We start from the raw sequence: 16,817 nt of genomic DNA, 5'->3' as shown, positions 1-16,817 counted from the left end.
TTTTGCTGGCTGAGGACATGGTGGAGCAAGATCCACCAACCAGTACCAGTATATGATGGATGCAGGCCTACGCCATCACCTCAGCTCTTGAGTGCCACTAGCACCAGCCTCCTTGGGATAAAACACACATGATGCACTGCACACAAAGCCAAGGATAGTCCCTGGCTGCTCTTCAATGTGACATCTGCAAAAATTACCTGGGGTAGAGGAGGTTGCCGTTGCCTGATTCCCGCTTTCATAATTCTGGTGTTAACAGGTCAGAAACAACTAAACAGCAAAGAGTGGTTTGGACAGGGAGGAAACTGTGGGAAGAAGTCCTTCCTGGAGTCAGAGAAGAGGATCCCAATGGAAGTGTGCAGTCAGATATTTACTGGTGTGGAGGTCAGAGAGCACCGGTGCCGCAGCTGACCCCCCTCTGATAGACATGGTGAAACAATGGCACACTGGAGGGTGATACAGGAGCTGGGTTTGAGCCGCAAAGCCCTGATCCAGGTTCCCTCCAGGTCTTGGCTCTGAGGCCAGTTTCTCTGGAAATCAACGGTCTAAGAGCTAGATTGAGTTACCTCCCAGGCCGGATGCTGGTACCTACTTGGGGCACCGTCCTGGTCCCAGGGTGTTACAGCCATGCAGCCTTACAGCCAAACTAATTCTCCCTTCACTGAATTTTTGGTAGAAGTGCTTTTACCATTTCAGAAACAGGGATTTCCAGTTTCTCCAGCAAGCCCCGAGGAGGAGCAGTAGGCCCTATGATGGCCATCACTTTGGCAAATGTTGACTTGTGCCTTCAGCAAGAACTGGCAGCGAAGAGGTTAAGAATTAGTGAACCTAAAAAGCTGCTTTTTGAGGGGTGGGTTTCAGGCAACCTGAACTAAGGAAGCAGCCTTAACAATATAAGAAAAGGAAGTGCTGGTCGTTGGTTTGTTTGTTTATTGTTTCAGCAGTTTGTACTGTGTGTGTCTCATGTGCTATCTTCATTCCTCAGTCTCCCAGCCAGTTAATTATCCAGGGGAAGTGGTGCTTCCTGCCTGCGACCTCCTGGGTCCCCTCCCATTGTTCCCGGAGCTGACACACAGCACTGGAGATGGCAGAAAGGGCTGCTCATGTCTCAGCCGGTGAGAAACACTCCAGAGACTGCAGTTAGTTAATAAAGCAGATGGGTTTATTGGAATTGGCAAATCTCAATGCTAGTGATGTGTTTAATAGGGTTCATCAGACAAAAATCCCAATAAAAATAAAACAAGGAGTTTGGGGGCAGGGGGATAAGTATAAGACAGACAAGATGATCCGTACCTCTGGCATCTCCAGCAGCTCTACTGCTTCTCCTCAACCTTCAAGAATCAGCAACAGGTTTGTTCAACAATTCTTTCTCTGTTAGGACTTATTAGTCAGCATGAGAAGAAATCCCAGCCTTTAAAAGCCACGTTCAGCTGGCCTAGATCTCCTCCAATCCCTGTGCCAAGTGAGTTCTTTAACTTTCCGTACACAAGACATTTGAACACTCTTCAGAGGCTCTCCCTTCACTTGGTACAGGGGCTTTCATGGAAATGTGGATGACTCCAAGCCCCTAATATTGTAAAAATATTTTTTTTTCAGAAGCCCCAATGCCCTACATGACCCCCAGAGATTCTTTTCTGTGCTTCTGTAACGATCAAGCACCAGCACCTTACAGAAGTGTGCTTCTCTCAAATGCTGTGTGGACATTTCAATATTTATTTTTTTTTAAAGAACACTTTGTACAATCCCTAAGCAGGGCCTGAAGCAATGCAAACAATAACAAACAGCGATGGGCTTGAGCTGTAGATCTGGGATCCAGATGTGCATCTCAACTTCAGGAAGGTTTGAGGGTGCTTAAGCCGGGTGTGGGTTAATCTCCCTGGAAAATCAAAAATTAAGAGGGAGAAAGGAAAAAACATAAGCAGAACATAGCTAACAAAACACAGAGGGGCGAGTTTTCATTTCTGTGTGTTTGATAACTCCAGTTTTTTTGAAAGATGTGACCTCACCCTATGAGAGGTTGGGAACTGTGATGAGCCAAGAATAAAAGGATTTTTGCTCACTGACACTGGTAAAAGTAAAGCAATCTGTTTTGAAGAACTCCTTTAAAGCACGTATTGCTACTTTGATGATACAGATCTTGTGGGAAAGTGGGTTTTGCTCTAAGTCACATAGTTTTTTTGTTTTTCTCCACATATTTTTGCCTTCACATGAGTACTGTCCTATGTAATTCCAGTGCTCAAATGCATCTTAGATATTGGGATGCATTTGTACCACTCTGATGGCATTTGGGGCTCGAAATTTACTCATCTAAAGTTTTAGAGAAAAACAAAACACAGGTCCTAGATTTTCCTTCAGAGGGAGACACCATTTCCAGGGATGAGCTGATTCCTCCCTTTTGGAACAGGACGTGGCCAGAGGAGCACTGTCATTACTCGAAGTTTTCTTTCATGAGAAAATATTATTTACACATGACAGAGCCAAATGACAACAGTGGCAAAGAAGACTAGCAATCGATCCTGCTTTAAATAGCTAATTTTCTAATGCAGGGAGGAGCATTTCTGAGGCCATTTCCGTAACAAGATGTTCCACTCACTTCTGGCCTAGCGGCACAGCATCTTGATCCTGCCTTCCCTTCCTTTCCCTTCCCTTCCTTTCCCTTCCCTGCCCTGCCCGCCTTCTGTCAACAAACATGTAAGAAAGGAATTTCACCATGTCAGGAACTTTAGGCTTTTGAAACAGAGCTCACACACTTGACGCTACCCAGCCTTAGGACACAGCTGAGCTGTTGCCCAGATGGGAGGTCAGTTGTGATTTCTTACAGATGTTTTGGATCAAATTATAGTGCTTAAAAGAAAAAAAAAAAAAAGAAAAAAGAAAAAAGAAAAAAAAATCTCCAGAGGTTCACAGCCATGACAAATAATTTAGAGGGTGGTTAGACAAATCATATGAAAGAACTCTAAGACTGGATCTTTTGGCTCCCTAATGGGGATACATTTAAATTAAAAAGCCAGTACATAATGAGCCAAAGACCATCGTGCCACTGGATAACAAAAGCAGTTAAAGAGCTGAATTGAAAAAGATGAGTGGATATTTGAGTGCCTGCCGTCATTTCCCTCTTCTGTCTTTTGGTGATGAGAAAGAAAAGGGAAAATAGTAAAGAATGAGCAGGGTCTCCACATTGTTTCTCTCCTCTTTCCTGGTGAAGAAGCCATCGGAGATGCAGAAACAGCAGGAAAGCCAAAATTATTTATTCCTCCCTACCCTGGACAAAATGGGAGTAAAACAGTCACAAAGACAGGACAAAGGTCTCAACCTTCTGGAAAGCGAAGCTTGTTTATCAGAGTAAAAACTGCAAGAGCTAAAGGGACAGCACAGGATTGCCTCCAACCCCTCCCCCAAGTTATGTATTTTGCCTTATTTCTGTTAGTTTGCGTTATTTAATATTTTAAATCATTACAAAACACCCTGACACCAAGTCTTTCAAATGTATTGTGGCCACCGAACAACTGAAAGAGCTGTTTCTCCTGCAAAGTTCTTCTGGGGCAGAAATTAACACACTGCCACTTCTCAAATATTCCCAAGCCCAGACTGGAGCGAGAAGCGGCTACTCATCTTCAAAAAGACTAAAGGAAGGGGTGCACTAATTTATGCAGAGTCAATTAAAAACTGAAAGCAACCTGGATTTAATGGTTGGGAAGGCTAATTGACAAACACTCTCAACTCAGTATTACCTAGCTTGGCAAAATCCCTAATATTGAAATCTAAATTTTAATGCTATTTAAATCTAAGGACTGTGTATCATAGCCTGTACGCTTTTGATGATGTACAGGCAGACAGACAGCAAAGCACTGGATTCCCCACCCTCTTTCAGGGAGGACAGAAGACAGTCCACTCCTTGAGGGACACATTTCTCCTGCGCACCACAAAGCAAGTCTCCTGCTAAAATCAGCGGGAACCACGCACGATTAAGGACACTGGATCAGGCTCCACATACGAGAGGTTTCCTGCTGCCACTGCAAAGGTGAAGAGTAGGTGATGCTCAATAACCAGGAAAAACTCTCTATATAACTATATAAAAGCTACCAAGCGATGGCTGAACACAAGGGCTCATGCTTGAGACACCAGCTGCTTCCTGATGACTGCTGCTAATTTTGGCAGTGGGGCAAGAGTGCAGTGCCTATGCAGTTTGAGGCAGGATATAGATTATAAACATTGTTTCCCTGAGATCTTGCTGTGCATTGCTCAAAATTGTTTTCAAAGGCAGCTCAAATTAGCCCTCCACCCACTCTCCACTGAGGTTAGATCCAGCGATGTTTAACATAAACACAACAAACAGTCTTTGGAGTGGAGACCAGGGCCCAGGTTCCTTCTCTCCCTTCCTCCAAGACTTTTCTTAACAATACAACTACACCAGCACATTTCCCAAGCTGAAGTGCAATAACTGCTCTTTTATAATGCCCATTGGCAGCGTATGTGTGCCACCCAGTCCAGAGCCTGTTTAATTAAGAAATTCTCCCAGACTGCCTGTTGCACCAGGTAAGCAGCCAGCAAATAAAGAAAAGCAATGTCCATTCAACCCCTGCCAGCTCACATACACCCAGCTTTGATTGCTTGTGATTGCTTTGGGGTGAGAAAGGGAACATATTAGTTCTCTGCCAATGGCAGGTCTATGTTATTTGCAGACAGAAAGCTGCACTTTTTCTCCTTTGATAACAAGTAGTAACACAAGCAACGGCAGAAGCAGCCAAGCCTTGTTTCCTGTGAGCAGTGTCCCCAGCTGAGCTCCCATGTGGGGTCTCTAGTAAAGGGTGAACTTGCAACCCAGCTTCCCTTGAGCTGGAAGCAGGAGAAAGAGCTTGCAATGAGTATTTCCTCAGAGCTTACAGGATTTACTGTCCATGAGTACTGTACCTCTCTGCCCTGCTGGGCTGCAATTAGCTGATAGGGACAACTTGGAAGGGGTCTGATGCATCTACTCCCCCCCCCACACAGAGCAACTGCATGAGCCTCATTTCGTAGGAAACCAGATCTGCATCCAGACAATCTTATTGCAGAGATTAATTTCAAGACTAGAGGATTCAAGCCACTGACTTTGGCAAGAAAGGCCAGACACCTCAGCATCACTTAGTGTTTCATTAGCAGCTGTCCTCCCAGTGGTGCTTTATTTCAGGAAATTACACTCAAGTTTATGGACAGGGAAACTGAGGCACAGCTTTTCGAAAAGACTTCTCAAACATTGGTCACAACCCAAAATAAAACCACTGCAAGCATGCTTCTGCTCCAGGGCATGACACACAGCTCGCCTGCAGGGTGGTCTCCCTTGACAGCTATCAGACCACAGCATGGGGCAATGATGGCACAGGGCAGTGGTGCATGGGGACCATTGGTGGGAAGCCTTCTGCCCAGGCAGCCTCCCTCCTCCATCCAGATGAGCCACATGTCCTATGCGAGCGCCGAAATAATTGTTTTTGCAGGGCCAGAGCTAGTTACATCTGAAAGGGTACCTGTGAGCACGGCAAGGAGTGTCATTAGGCTGCTGGCTGGGCTCTGGAAGATGGATGTGTTGTTCACTTTCGTGTGGGCAGTTAACAGCGCTAGCTATTTGGTTACATGAATTTACAAGCTTAGCTGCTGAATAAAGGAGACCACAGGTTAACAGCAAGGGGTGAAGGTGCTTGTAAAGGTGCAAGCTGAGCCCTGAACCAAGGCGATTACAGCTCACTGGGAGCTCCTGAAACCCATTAGTGCTAGAGCAAGGAGCTGTCAAGATCCACAGATGAGCAGTTAAGTTTGCAAGCTCAGAGGTGACCATGTGCAGGGAAGGGAATTTGCTTTGCTCTCACATAGTCTCTCCCTTTTCTTTCTCCAACCAACCACCTGCAAACCAGCCCCCAGTTTCCCCCAGCAGGGACAAGGGACTCCCAGCCCATCCGCCCCTTGAAAGCCACACTCCTCCCTCCACCCCGGTGCCTCCCCAGCGCCGCAGGCAGCATCCCCATACTCGCCAGCACCTCTCAGGAGCCCTCTCACCAGAAGGTACTACTGATCCCCAACGTGGACCAAGCCCTCAGGCATGAAGAACCACATCACACTTCGGAAAGCAACAGAAAATAGTTTTCCCTAAGCGGCCCCTTACTTTCTCACACTGTCCTCTCCTCCAGAAATAAATAAAACTACTTCAAGGTGTCAGACAAGCCATCGCACTTTAATTTCTCCCTTTGGCAAGCCTAGCCACTAATTCAGTCTTGTTATGGTTTTCCCACTAGGGACAAAATATATACTGAGCTTTGAAAACCCATTGTGTAGCAGCAATTGTTGCTGTAAGCCAGTGGCTGTTTTGCTTTGTTCAGCACTGTGTGCCTGTGTCTCCTGTGAGATATTGTTTTGTTAAGGCCTGCTATTGATTAACAGGGAGAGGAACTGAATTCCAAATGGGAGTAGCTGAAACGTTCCAAAATGCTGCATAAAAAATGTGAACATTTAAAATCACCTTAAAGACAGGTAGCTTTCCTAAACCAGATCCATTTTGCCCTCCTGCTGTACCCACCACAGCATCTCACCTCAGGGCAGTCCTGCAATTCAGGCTCAGGATAAGGACCGTATCCTTCTCACATCTTTGGGGCTGATGGACATTGTTAAACAATTTGGGTGCTGTGCCAGGGGTGACATCAAGTGCTGGGGCACTCTGCAGGGAGCAGCTCTGGGAATTTGTCCTGTCTCCTAATGCTGCCTCAGAGGCACCAGTCCCTGGTGTGGGTCCAGTAATAAGTAAATAAGCACAAAGGTATCTCAGGCTCCTACAGCTTCATCTTCTACCCTATACAAAGAGATTAATTATTTCTTGATTGAGCACCAAATAGATTACCTTCATCTCCAAGGGAGGACTTTTGTCACTGTAACTACCAAGCTACACCAGAGCATGCATTGGAAGGGTAGTCAGCATCCAGTGCTGCTGTCCCAGGGCAGGAGCCAAGCACACCCAGCTGTCTCCTGGCCACAGGCAGCAGGAAGGGAGGAGAGGGGTCCCACAGGGTGCCAGACAGCAGCTCTACCACCAAGTCAGGCCAGCTTTTTTGTATTGCCAGCACCACACAGGGCACACCACTACCCATGCCCAAGCCATGAGTAATTGCCCTGACATGTCTTGGCCCCTCTCGGTGGTGTCAGCTGGACTCTGAGCTGCAGCACCGGGAGGCTCGTGGTGGTTTTGCAGTGTCCTGCTCCAGGCACTTGCCTGTGTATTGCCTTAGCCCTGTTCGGCAGAAACCTGCAGGAATGAGAAGACACTGTGACACTGCTTTTCATCTGTCTGGGCAAAATTCATTTCACCAACCTTTGAAGTAATTTGAGGGGGGGGAACTGAAGAGAGAAGGGCAGATTTCTAAATTCTCTTCAACCAGTTTCAGCATTTGCACTAGAATAATAATAGCAGGGTTGCAACATCCTTTGTGCAATATATTAGGGGTAGTCGATCTACCGTCTGGGAAAATCCGGTGTCATTTAACAAGAGGGTAATGCAAGACTGTACTGTAGGAGCTAGCCAGAGAGATTTTGATAGGGAATGGTATAATTCCTCTAGGATCTTCTGACCATCCCATAGAAATCATAGAGTGGAACCTATATCAGGTTTGCTGTAGGATTTAATAGAAAACAGAGGTTTTCAGAAGAGCTGACATGCAGCCTGCTGCTGACAGTGTTCATTCACAAAAAGTCTACTTCTGCCACTGTGCTGGAGGTAACTTCTCAGAAGACACAATGGCAGAGGCAGACAAGAGGAACCAGGTCCCTCTTTCCACCTGCTGCTGGAGGAATGGCCACAAACAAATGTAACCGAAAAGCACAAGGGGCCATAGCTTACGCCTCCACCGCTAATTCCCATCCACTTTACCTTAGAGCCAATTAGCCTTTGTCTTCAAGAGTTTCAGCTCATTTTGCATGTTACCATGTCAACAATTAAGTATGAATGATAGTGGTAACATATCTGTAAGAACTCTTGGACTCAAGAGTTCTCAACAGCCACTAAGCCCAGGCCTAGAATCCCTGTTAGAGGAATATGGAGCTAAAATACTGCCCTGAAGCAGGTGGTCTCGAGGAAGTGCTTCCTGAGGTGAGATCCTGGCAGTGCTCTTGCCATGAGCATCACCTTCCCAAGCTAGCCATGCTCAGCCATGCAGCCATCCCAGAGCAGCCACTTCTGAAAGACAGGAACACTGTGCACTCAATAGCACTATTGTACTCACAGTCTTAGATTTCAGCATCAAATACAAATGCACCTGACAAAAATAGAGTGGTGGTTACAAAATACAGGCATATTTGTCTGAAATGTTGTTATCAGAGAGTTTTCTGGAAAAAGGAGCTGTGCTTGGCAGGGACAGTCCTGTGTTTCAGCTGAAGGAGCACCGGCAGTGATGCACCCCACTGTGATGTGCAGCAGTGTTTATGGAAATAAGGGTACAGGGTGGATCAAGAGCAGATTACAGCAGCCTCCACCCGCAGGTTACAGCAGCCTCCACCCGTGTATACATCCCTGGCCCTGGCCCAGGCTGCCTTGTAACCCTGCGCTGGACAGTGATCAAAGGGTTCAGCGTAAGCTGAGAAAGCCACACAGGGAGGAGGGGGAGCAGTGATCCCCAGCCTCCAGCCCTCTCTTTGTTCAGTTCACTCACGAGTTTCACAGTTGTGTTTGAACTCCTGTCTCACACTCGCTGGTGCTCAACCACTGCCAGTGGCTTCAGGGACATGAGCTATCAACCTTGACTTCACATTAACTTCATCTGAATTACATTCTAGTCCTTTCCAGAAAAGCATTTTAAAGCTTTTTGTTCAAAAGAGGGTGTAGACATGGAGGGGGGGGGGGGGGGGGGGAAGAGACTGCAAAGACTGCAAACATGGGGGGGCAGGGGGAAGAAGAGACTGCAAACATGGGGGAGGGAATTAGATTTAAAAGAGCCCTTTGGAGTTACTTCAATTAATTTGGGTACTGAAACCCTCTGGAGAAAGGCTCCTCTTAGAGCTACTGAAGTAGAACAGAGCATTTCAGGGTATCACTTTCATATTGAAATAGCAGCAGCACAGCAAAAGCGCTTTTCCTCCCAATTCATTAATCTTTACGAATGCATAGGGTTGCACTTGATGATGCATAGCTCTCAGCAGCACCTTACCTCTGACAAGTTTTACGGAAGCATGTGCCTGTGCCCTGGCAGAGGGGATGCATGCAGACACAGTGCCATTTTGAACTCAGACACAGTGGTTTAAGAAGAGGAAACAAATGTTTAATCTCAGCACTAGTGAAAAATGAGGGTCTGCGGGCCATTCCTTACCTTGCTGGTTGTTGATGCTAGCTGGGTGGTCAATGCTTTGAAGCATGGAGTATGAAACAGCGCTTGAGTTAGAGGATCCGCTTGCACTAGACAGAGTGTTTGTAATGTGCTCTCTTGATGAAGCAAGCTTGCTTACATGTCTGCAAGAACAGTGGGCTTGCTTTTAGTATTTCCATATATTAAAAAAAAACAAAACCAAAACCCACCAAAAAAATCCCCCAAAAACCTAAAACCAACAACAACAATAAAAAAGCCCAACCTAAAAAGCTTCAATTGGGAAAATCCTTGCCTAAAGGTCTCACACTGCAGCAGCAGCAGGATTAAGAGAATCCGACGTAGGCTACTTCTCAAATATAAATTCCCAGGCTTTCTTCAATCTTTATAACACCAAGAAGATCCCTCAAAACCATCAGGCCAAGACCCAGAGAAGCTCACTGACTGGTTTGGCTTGAGAAATCTCTTGCCATTTCTCTCAGGCAGTTCAGTCAGTTTAGCAGGAAAAAATGAATGACTGTGCACATTGGCCTAAGATGTGCAGCAATATATATTCACAAGAGCAACATGAAGCACTGCAGTGAGAAGAGCAAGGCTGGCTGGGCTGCAGAACCTATTGTAGAGGAGGTCATAAAGGCAACGTGTCTGGGCCCATCCATTTTTCTTGCCAGTTAACAGACCAGGTTTCTCAAACAAAAGCCCCTAACTGACAAGAGTATGTCCTCAAGACTGGAAACAGATTGATGGCTGACACTGAATAAAAGCCTATTTCCTTTGGCTCATGGGGGTTTGGCACGGTTGCTGATACCACAAATGGCTGAGCCCAGTTATCAGTGCATATGTAGCAAAGTGAATATTTGTTGGAAACAGAGCCTAAATTATTCATGAAGGCTTTACAATCTTGAATCATTTAATTCCTTCATGTCTTCAGTACAAAAGAATACGTCGATGTTCCCTACTTACAGATTTTGTACAGCAAAATTGGCCAGCAAAGCTTGACAGGTGAAACAAAAAAAAATTAATTGTTAAGCATCAGTTACTGTACCTCCCCTGCTGAAATTAATAGAGCCGCTGCTTGAAACAAAAGCTAAGACAGGGCTCTCAAGGAAGCAGTGGACAAGTATGTTTGCAGGTTGTTTGTAATCATCCATTCCAGCAATATTTGCATCTTCCTCCAGATACTTAGTGCAACTACAGACAGGACTTAAGGCTAGGTGGGCTACAGATTGGGTCCAGGTACCTGGCAATTCCCATCAATGTGCGTTTAGTGGGAATCTTAGGTAAATGCTTGTTGCCACTAGAAAAAGGAAAGGAGACCTGAGCTCTATTAAGTGTTGTTCAGACTCCAAGTTCAATATCAAAGTACTTTATAATTACTAGTTAAGTGCAGGTTCTGCAGCCCATGATGTTTCAGCAGGAGCTCACACATTTCATTAAATGTTAGAACGAGTTTTCTTACAGGCAGGAAAATTCACCGATGGGCTGCTGGAGTCATCCTTCGTCTTCCCAAAGGGTGCTGTGGGAGCTTTCAGCTTTTTTCAGCTCTACACAGAGCAGAGAAATCCTAGTCTGGACAGAAACACCTTCCACCTGAAAGCCTGTCTCATCTTTCTTCAGAAAGCAATGAGCTACAGGAGGAAAATAAACCCTTTGCCAAGAATGATGTCTAGGTCTTTCAGCCAGGCCTGCATCTTACCAACAATTTTCACATGTTACTTCTCATTCTTCTGTATGGAAGATCTCTGTTCCTAAAGAGCAACTGTCTGCCTGGAACAAGAGGGCCACCAAAATGTACTGTATACAAAGTTGCCCAGTATGCAGAGGAAACAAAGGGGATAAGAAGAAATTTCTCCACTGACAAGTAATCTTACATGTTACTTATAACAGTGGGGACTAAACAATTTTCAGGCAGAAAGGTAATTTTTCAAGCTGACAGAACGGTTTCCAAGTATAGTGCCTAGCTGAGCCCTGGTCCAAGCACGCAGCAAGTGCTGTGAGGCCCTTTTCACTTACAGAAGAATAGATGGGGCCAGACAGTCTGGCAGCCTCACTAAGGCACAATGAGCAGGAGCCCTCTCTCCCCATACACGTATAAACACACGCACTCTACAATCTTTCACAGCAACGCGCCAAAGCAAACATCAAATCGACTGTAGTATTTCAGAGACATGGCCAAAGCTCACAGATATTTTCCATGCAATCCCCTGGAACAATCCAGGGCTTTCACTAGCACGAAGGTGGAAATATGCATAGTGGAGAAAAGAGTGATTATTTTTAGAAAGGTACATAAAAAAAGTGGGTCTTGGTTTGGCCAGGATTTACCCTGATCCCAGCAGAAGCGATGCCAAGGTTGAATGGTAAGGTGCCAGATCAGGCCCACCTCCCTCAAAGCATCGCACGTTGTTTCCAGGTGAGGTTAGCTGACAGCTGCCACTCCTCAAAATCCTGTCGTCCTTGGCACAAACACATTTTCTTGAAAGGGGGTGATTCCTTCACATCCTTCTGCCCAGACACAATCTCTGGGTATAAAATGACAATGAGGTTGAGGCAATCGGATACAGAACGGCAGCCAGGCTAGCCAGTGTCAGCACAGTCAATGTAACACAGCACCAGGACCTGAAAAGCTGCAAGGTCCCATCCTGAACTGCTCAGGAGACATTGATCATCTCATAGGCCTACAGTGATTCTCAGTGCCCAGTAGCAATGCACGACGGGGCCAATTAACAAATGGTTAGTTTGCAAACCAAAAAAATGGCAAAACAGCTTAAGTGAAGTATTGTGCACCAGTGTTTATTTGGATTTGATCATTCTTTGTAGTCTATTTTTGCCACAAACTTGGCTTGAAATCTGGTTTCACAAGTGGTCATCTTCAGCTGGAGATTCATGGAGCCATGGAGATGGGAACTACTTCCAGGGGGCTCCTAAAAACTGACTGTACAGCCACAGTCTGAGAAGTGCCTCTTTGAAACCCAGCACCAGCTGAAGCATGCCCTGTTGCTTGTTCCTGCTGTTGCACTATGCCTCAGTTGCACCAAGATGAATTTTCATGGAACCACGGGAGAAGTCAACTTCAAAAAAACAGGTTAAAACCAAACAACAAAGGACTACTTTTAACCTGAACTGGTTCTCAGGATGATTTGCTATGTAGCCGTACCAGACTTTTGCTGGCATCACTGGGTGAACAACACAGGAACGCAAATGCTTCTCAATCATCCTTAGGAAATCCTTAGGATGCAATCATCCTAAGGAAAGCAAGGCTCTTGTCAATAGACTGCTATGGTCCACTTTGCAATGGGAAACGGCTGTCAGCTAGGTCTGTAGTTTCAACTGTCCAACTCATCTAGCACACTCAATGATACTCAAGTGAAGTCAAGCACTTGAGCTGCTGTTAGTTTTCCCTGCAGCTCTCTCTTCTCCAGGCTGAGCTGGCCTATGTCCCACACCTTCCCCTCACAGGGCAAGTGTTCCAGCTCTAGCCATCCATGGAGGACCTCAACATTTCCCAACTGAAATTTGATTTACTGGTCTAAACTCTCACTTAAAAACCTGCATTCACAAGACTCACAAGACTCTCATAGCATTAGAAAGTGACACTCAGGATAAGTTTCCCGGAAGACTTGTGACTCTCATGTGAAACCACTATAAAGAAGATTTAATGGTTGTTGCAGTAGGAATCTTATGCAACAAAGATAACTGCACCAGGCTCAGCCTCCAGCACACTAGGGCCATGCATAGGGTTTCACATGAAGGTCATGAGAAGCTTCAAATATTTTAAAGTTTCAAAAGAGCTATCATAATAGAGAAACAAAAGCAGAGATGTATTGCATTTGCCTGCTAAACCAAATGGGTCTGACTTGCTTGTATGGGATTCACTCAGCAAAAGCAAAGCTTCCAACAACATATCTTTGGAGATCCCTCTACACAGCATGTACTACACCAAAGGCAGGAGTAAAAGCAAGACAGACTGAGAAACAGAAGATGGCAGGAGGCTTGTCCTTCTCCCTTTGCTTTTCCAAAATTAGTTCAAAGCGTTAACTCAAAGGAGTTCATCTCCAGCAACAGCTGGCAGTTTGGGCTGGTTTGGGCTGGCTAGCAAGCTGCAGTTGACTAGAGGGATTCAGTGAAAGTCACCTTCTTCCAAAAGGAAATAAAACACGGAAGAGCAATGTCAATTTTAAATTAATATAGGTAGAAAAGCACAACCTATTGCTTCTTAATGCCGTTCTACTTTATCTATGCCTAATGTCCTAACTAATTTATCACTATGTAAGCTCCATTTACTTTTGGTGTTTCTCCCTAGGTGAATAATAAAGATCAGATGAGTCATTTAAGTTTTATTCTTTACTTTAGAATTTTGAGAGACAATTCAACTATGGCCCACAGAAGTTCATATTTCTCTATGTTCAGTGGAGAAAGACTGAAGAAACTGAGAGGACTGACACAAAACACCCTCGGCAAAAGTTAGCCTTTGTAAATGCTATCCTCTTCAGGCTTAAGTGCTATAACTTCATTGTTGCAAATAGAGCAAGGGCAAGGTTTAATAACCTTATCTATTAATTTATTATCTTTAATATACTTATCTATTAATTTATTTTCATATTAAATTTTCTAAGGGGAAAGTCCTACTCTGTTCATAGACTTTCCATTTTTATAGTTTAAACACGACATAAGATAAATTTTAAACCTAAGATTATTTCATGTAGCTCTCAGTTTTCAGAAATCCTTCTTATATCCATATCTTCATGTTGCTTATAAGCTATGTAATAAGTACAGATCACTGAACACCTGAAAAAGGAAGAAATAATAAACTCAGAAAAACCCACATCTTAAAGTAATATATGAAATTCTGGTTATGCCCTTTCGAAAAGCATGCAGCAAAATGAGGAAAGGGACAGATGCAGAGATTACAAGGATGATCAGAGGAATGGGTCAGCTTTGGAAAAGGTGAGACTAAATAAGCCTCGGAAAACAAGGAGACAACAGAGCAGGATGAGGCAGACGTCTCTATGTTTATGAAATAGAAAAGGTGAACAGCTATTACCCATTGCTTAACACAAGAGTGAGAAAGAACTGAAAGAAATCATCAGGCAGAAAGTTGGAAAACAAGAACGAAAAAGCACTGTTTTACAAAGCAACGTGACAGCACTGTGTAGTGCACCATCACAGGCTGTTGTGAAGGCCAAGACTGTCCAAAGGTTCAAGAAACAATTAAACAAAATAATGGAAGAAATGTCCCTTCAGGGCTGTTAGACAGGCACAAACATATCCCACAGAACATCCCGAGCTGTGCAGGATCCAAGGATCAGAGAGGGTAATGGTGTGGCCAGCATTATTGTACACTTGCCCTGTTTCTTCTGCTCCTTCCCCAAGCACTTGCTGTCGGCCACAGTTAGGCACAGGGAAGAGAAGGCTCTGGGGAGCTGAAAGGCCCTGCTCCTGCATTTTCACTTCAGGATTAGTCTGCTTGAGCTAGCACGCTCTGTCACTTAGCCAAGTGTCAGAGGTGACAGCATCAGGCAGGCTGAGAAGAAGCACCACAACACTTCTAAGTGCTTCCAAGAAAAATGATCCCTCTTTCTTTAGTATGCTATAGCTTGTCATATAATAGCAATAATCACAATTGCTTTGTAATATACGTGGAGCAGCTTTGGAGATTGATTAAATGCCTCTGCTTCCCTTCAGCTTTAATCACACCCAGCAGCTGTTTATCGCTCAGAATACTTTAGATCAATAGAGCTTATGCCTTACTTATACCTTTAAAATAGTATACTCTATACCAGCTCCCTTGAAACTGCAAGCAGTAATTACAGTAAGTGATCATACTCTGCAGAGTTAAAAGTAAGTAGCTGTTATAAAATTGACAAAATCGTCGCAGCCACTAGTGTAAGACACTTTTGAAAGGTGGACTTTCCTAGTTGCAAACTTGTCCCAAGTTCTTTGATAAAGGAGGGACTGGAAAGTCTGTGTGCACAATTCTGCTCAGACCCTGCCATCAGGTGGAACATAAGGGCCATGAGACAGAGCAGGACACCTGCCCCATCAAATACAGAGCTGTCCTCCAAGAGCACAGCAGCAGAGGCAAGGCCAAGGGTAAGGTTACCAGGAAGTCCTAAGCACAAATGAGAATACCCCAGGTTAGATGGTAGGGCAAAAAAAGCCATCAATTTTAATGATTCTATGAGATACACTCATGTCTTGTGACTGTGCTCAGCCAGCAGTTTCAGAAGCATTACATCAATAAAGCTTTAAGCATATTTTGATTCCATAAAAATAAGCAAAATCCTACTGAACACAGTGTGCAAACTTGTACTGACTTCCACAAGCCCAGGACCTCACTCTCTGTGTTAATCATGGCAAGTTAAGTGAATGAAAGCTAACTTCAGGCATTAAATCATCAAATCCAGATGAAACATACTGGAAAAGTCCATTTCATCACACTGCCAGACAAGACAAGACAAACTCTTGGCTGGTGCATTGAAAAGACAAATATTTGGATAGGAAAAGAAAGAGCGGGTAAAGTCATTGCTTCTAAAATGATATGTTATGGAAAATCATTGCATCACTTTTACTAGCAGTTCACAGCTACTCATTAATTTTGCAAAACTGCAGCAGCTGCTACTCTCTGAGGTCTTCTGGAGCAGCAGAATATCTTGCCTGCTCATAAGGGGACAAAAAGCAATGCCCAAGAGTACCACTACAAGAAAAATGGTGTTTATGTGAAAGGTGACAAGATTTGGTTCATTTTATACACAGCCAGGACCTGTGTTTGAAAGAGACAATATTAGGATTGTTTTTTCCACCCACACATCCACAGCAATACAGGTCATTTTCTCTGGCAGGAAAGAAACTGTAATGTGGTATTTAATGTTGTGTTGTGTCAACAAATACATAGCACACCAGGATTTAGGAACTCTTTAGGTAGGCTAGCCCACGAAACCTCACCTGATACTGGCACAGAAAAGGGGGAGGAGTGAGAAAATTGTCAGATCACTTTAAGAAGCACCGCAAAATATGTCACGTACCATTTTGCTTTGTTAGAGATTGAGGTATATTGAGTTAATGATCATTAAAATCCAATTAAGAACAGGGGAAACAACTCTGGATGCTTAGAAGGCCCCAGCCTTCCAGTCCATCAGACAAGGGAAGAAGAAAGCAGATAAAATGAGATAAAGGCAGCCTGCCATTATCATTGTCATTCAAAAGAGGAGGAATGCTGGATAATCTAGAGCTTTTCCTTTTTATTTTGTTTTGCTGTTTTTCTCTGACCTGTCTGGGGTTTCAGCTGTTAAAAAAAGGAGGGAGATACAGGAAGGCAAGCTCTTCAAGTTTTGAACCCACCAAACACTTCACATGTTTCAATTTCTGCCACTTTTGTGTTCCTTTTCACACTACTAACCACTTGAAAGCATCTTGCAGGGGAGAAGCTACCAGAGAAAATAGTTTTAGATGCTCCTTGTTTATTATATGCAGATCAAGCAGTTCTTATTAACTCAGTTTCCGTTCTTT

At 44.4% G+C, this 16,817-nt stretch overlaps 1 long non-coding RNA gene across 3 annotated transcripts in view; it reads right to left on the bottom strand.

Moving 5' to 3' along the window:
* Window positions 1-1,137: 1,137 nt before the first annotated feature.
* LOC114010350 (uncharacterized) overlaps window positions 1,138-16,817 on the bottom strand; it is a 32,068-nt gene continuing 16,388 nt past the window's right edge. For 2 of the 3 annotated variants that reach the window (XR_008748257.1, XR_003551737.2), the window contains exons 3-4: window positions 9,318-9,457; window positions 1,138-1,873 (exon numbers count right to left, since the gene is read on the bottom strand). This is a non-coding gene — a long non-coding RNA (uncharacterized LOC114010350). Of the gene's footprint in view, window positions 8,192-9,317; window positions 9,458-16,817 lie in introns of all 3 variants that reach the window. The other variant, XR_003551736.2, reaches the window with a different exon arrangement.

The sequence above is a fragment of the Falco peregrinus genome, chromosome 7, assembly GCF_023634155.1.
Source record: "Falco peregrinus isolate bFalPer1 chromosome 7, bFalPer1.pri, whole genome shotgun sequence".
Classification (NCBI taxonomy): Eukaryota; Metazoa; Chordata; class Aves; order Falconiformes; family Falconidae; genus Falco; species Falco peregrinus.
Note: the sequence above shows the minus strand (reverse complement) of the source record. Positions and strands in the feature narration are given on the sequence as shown.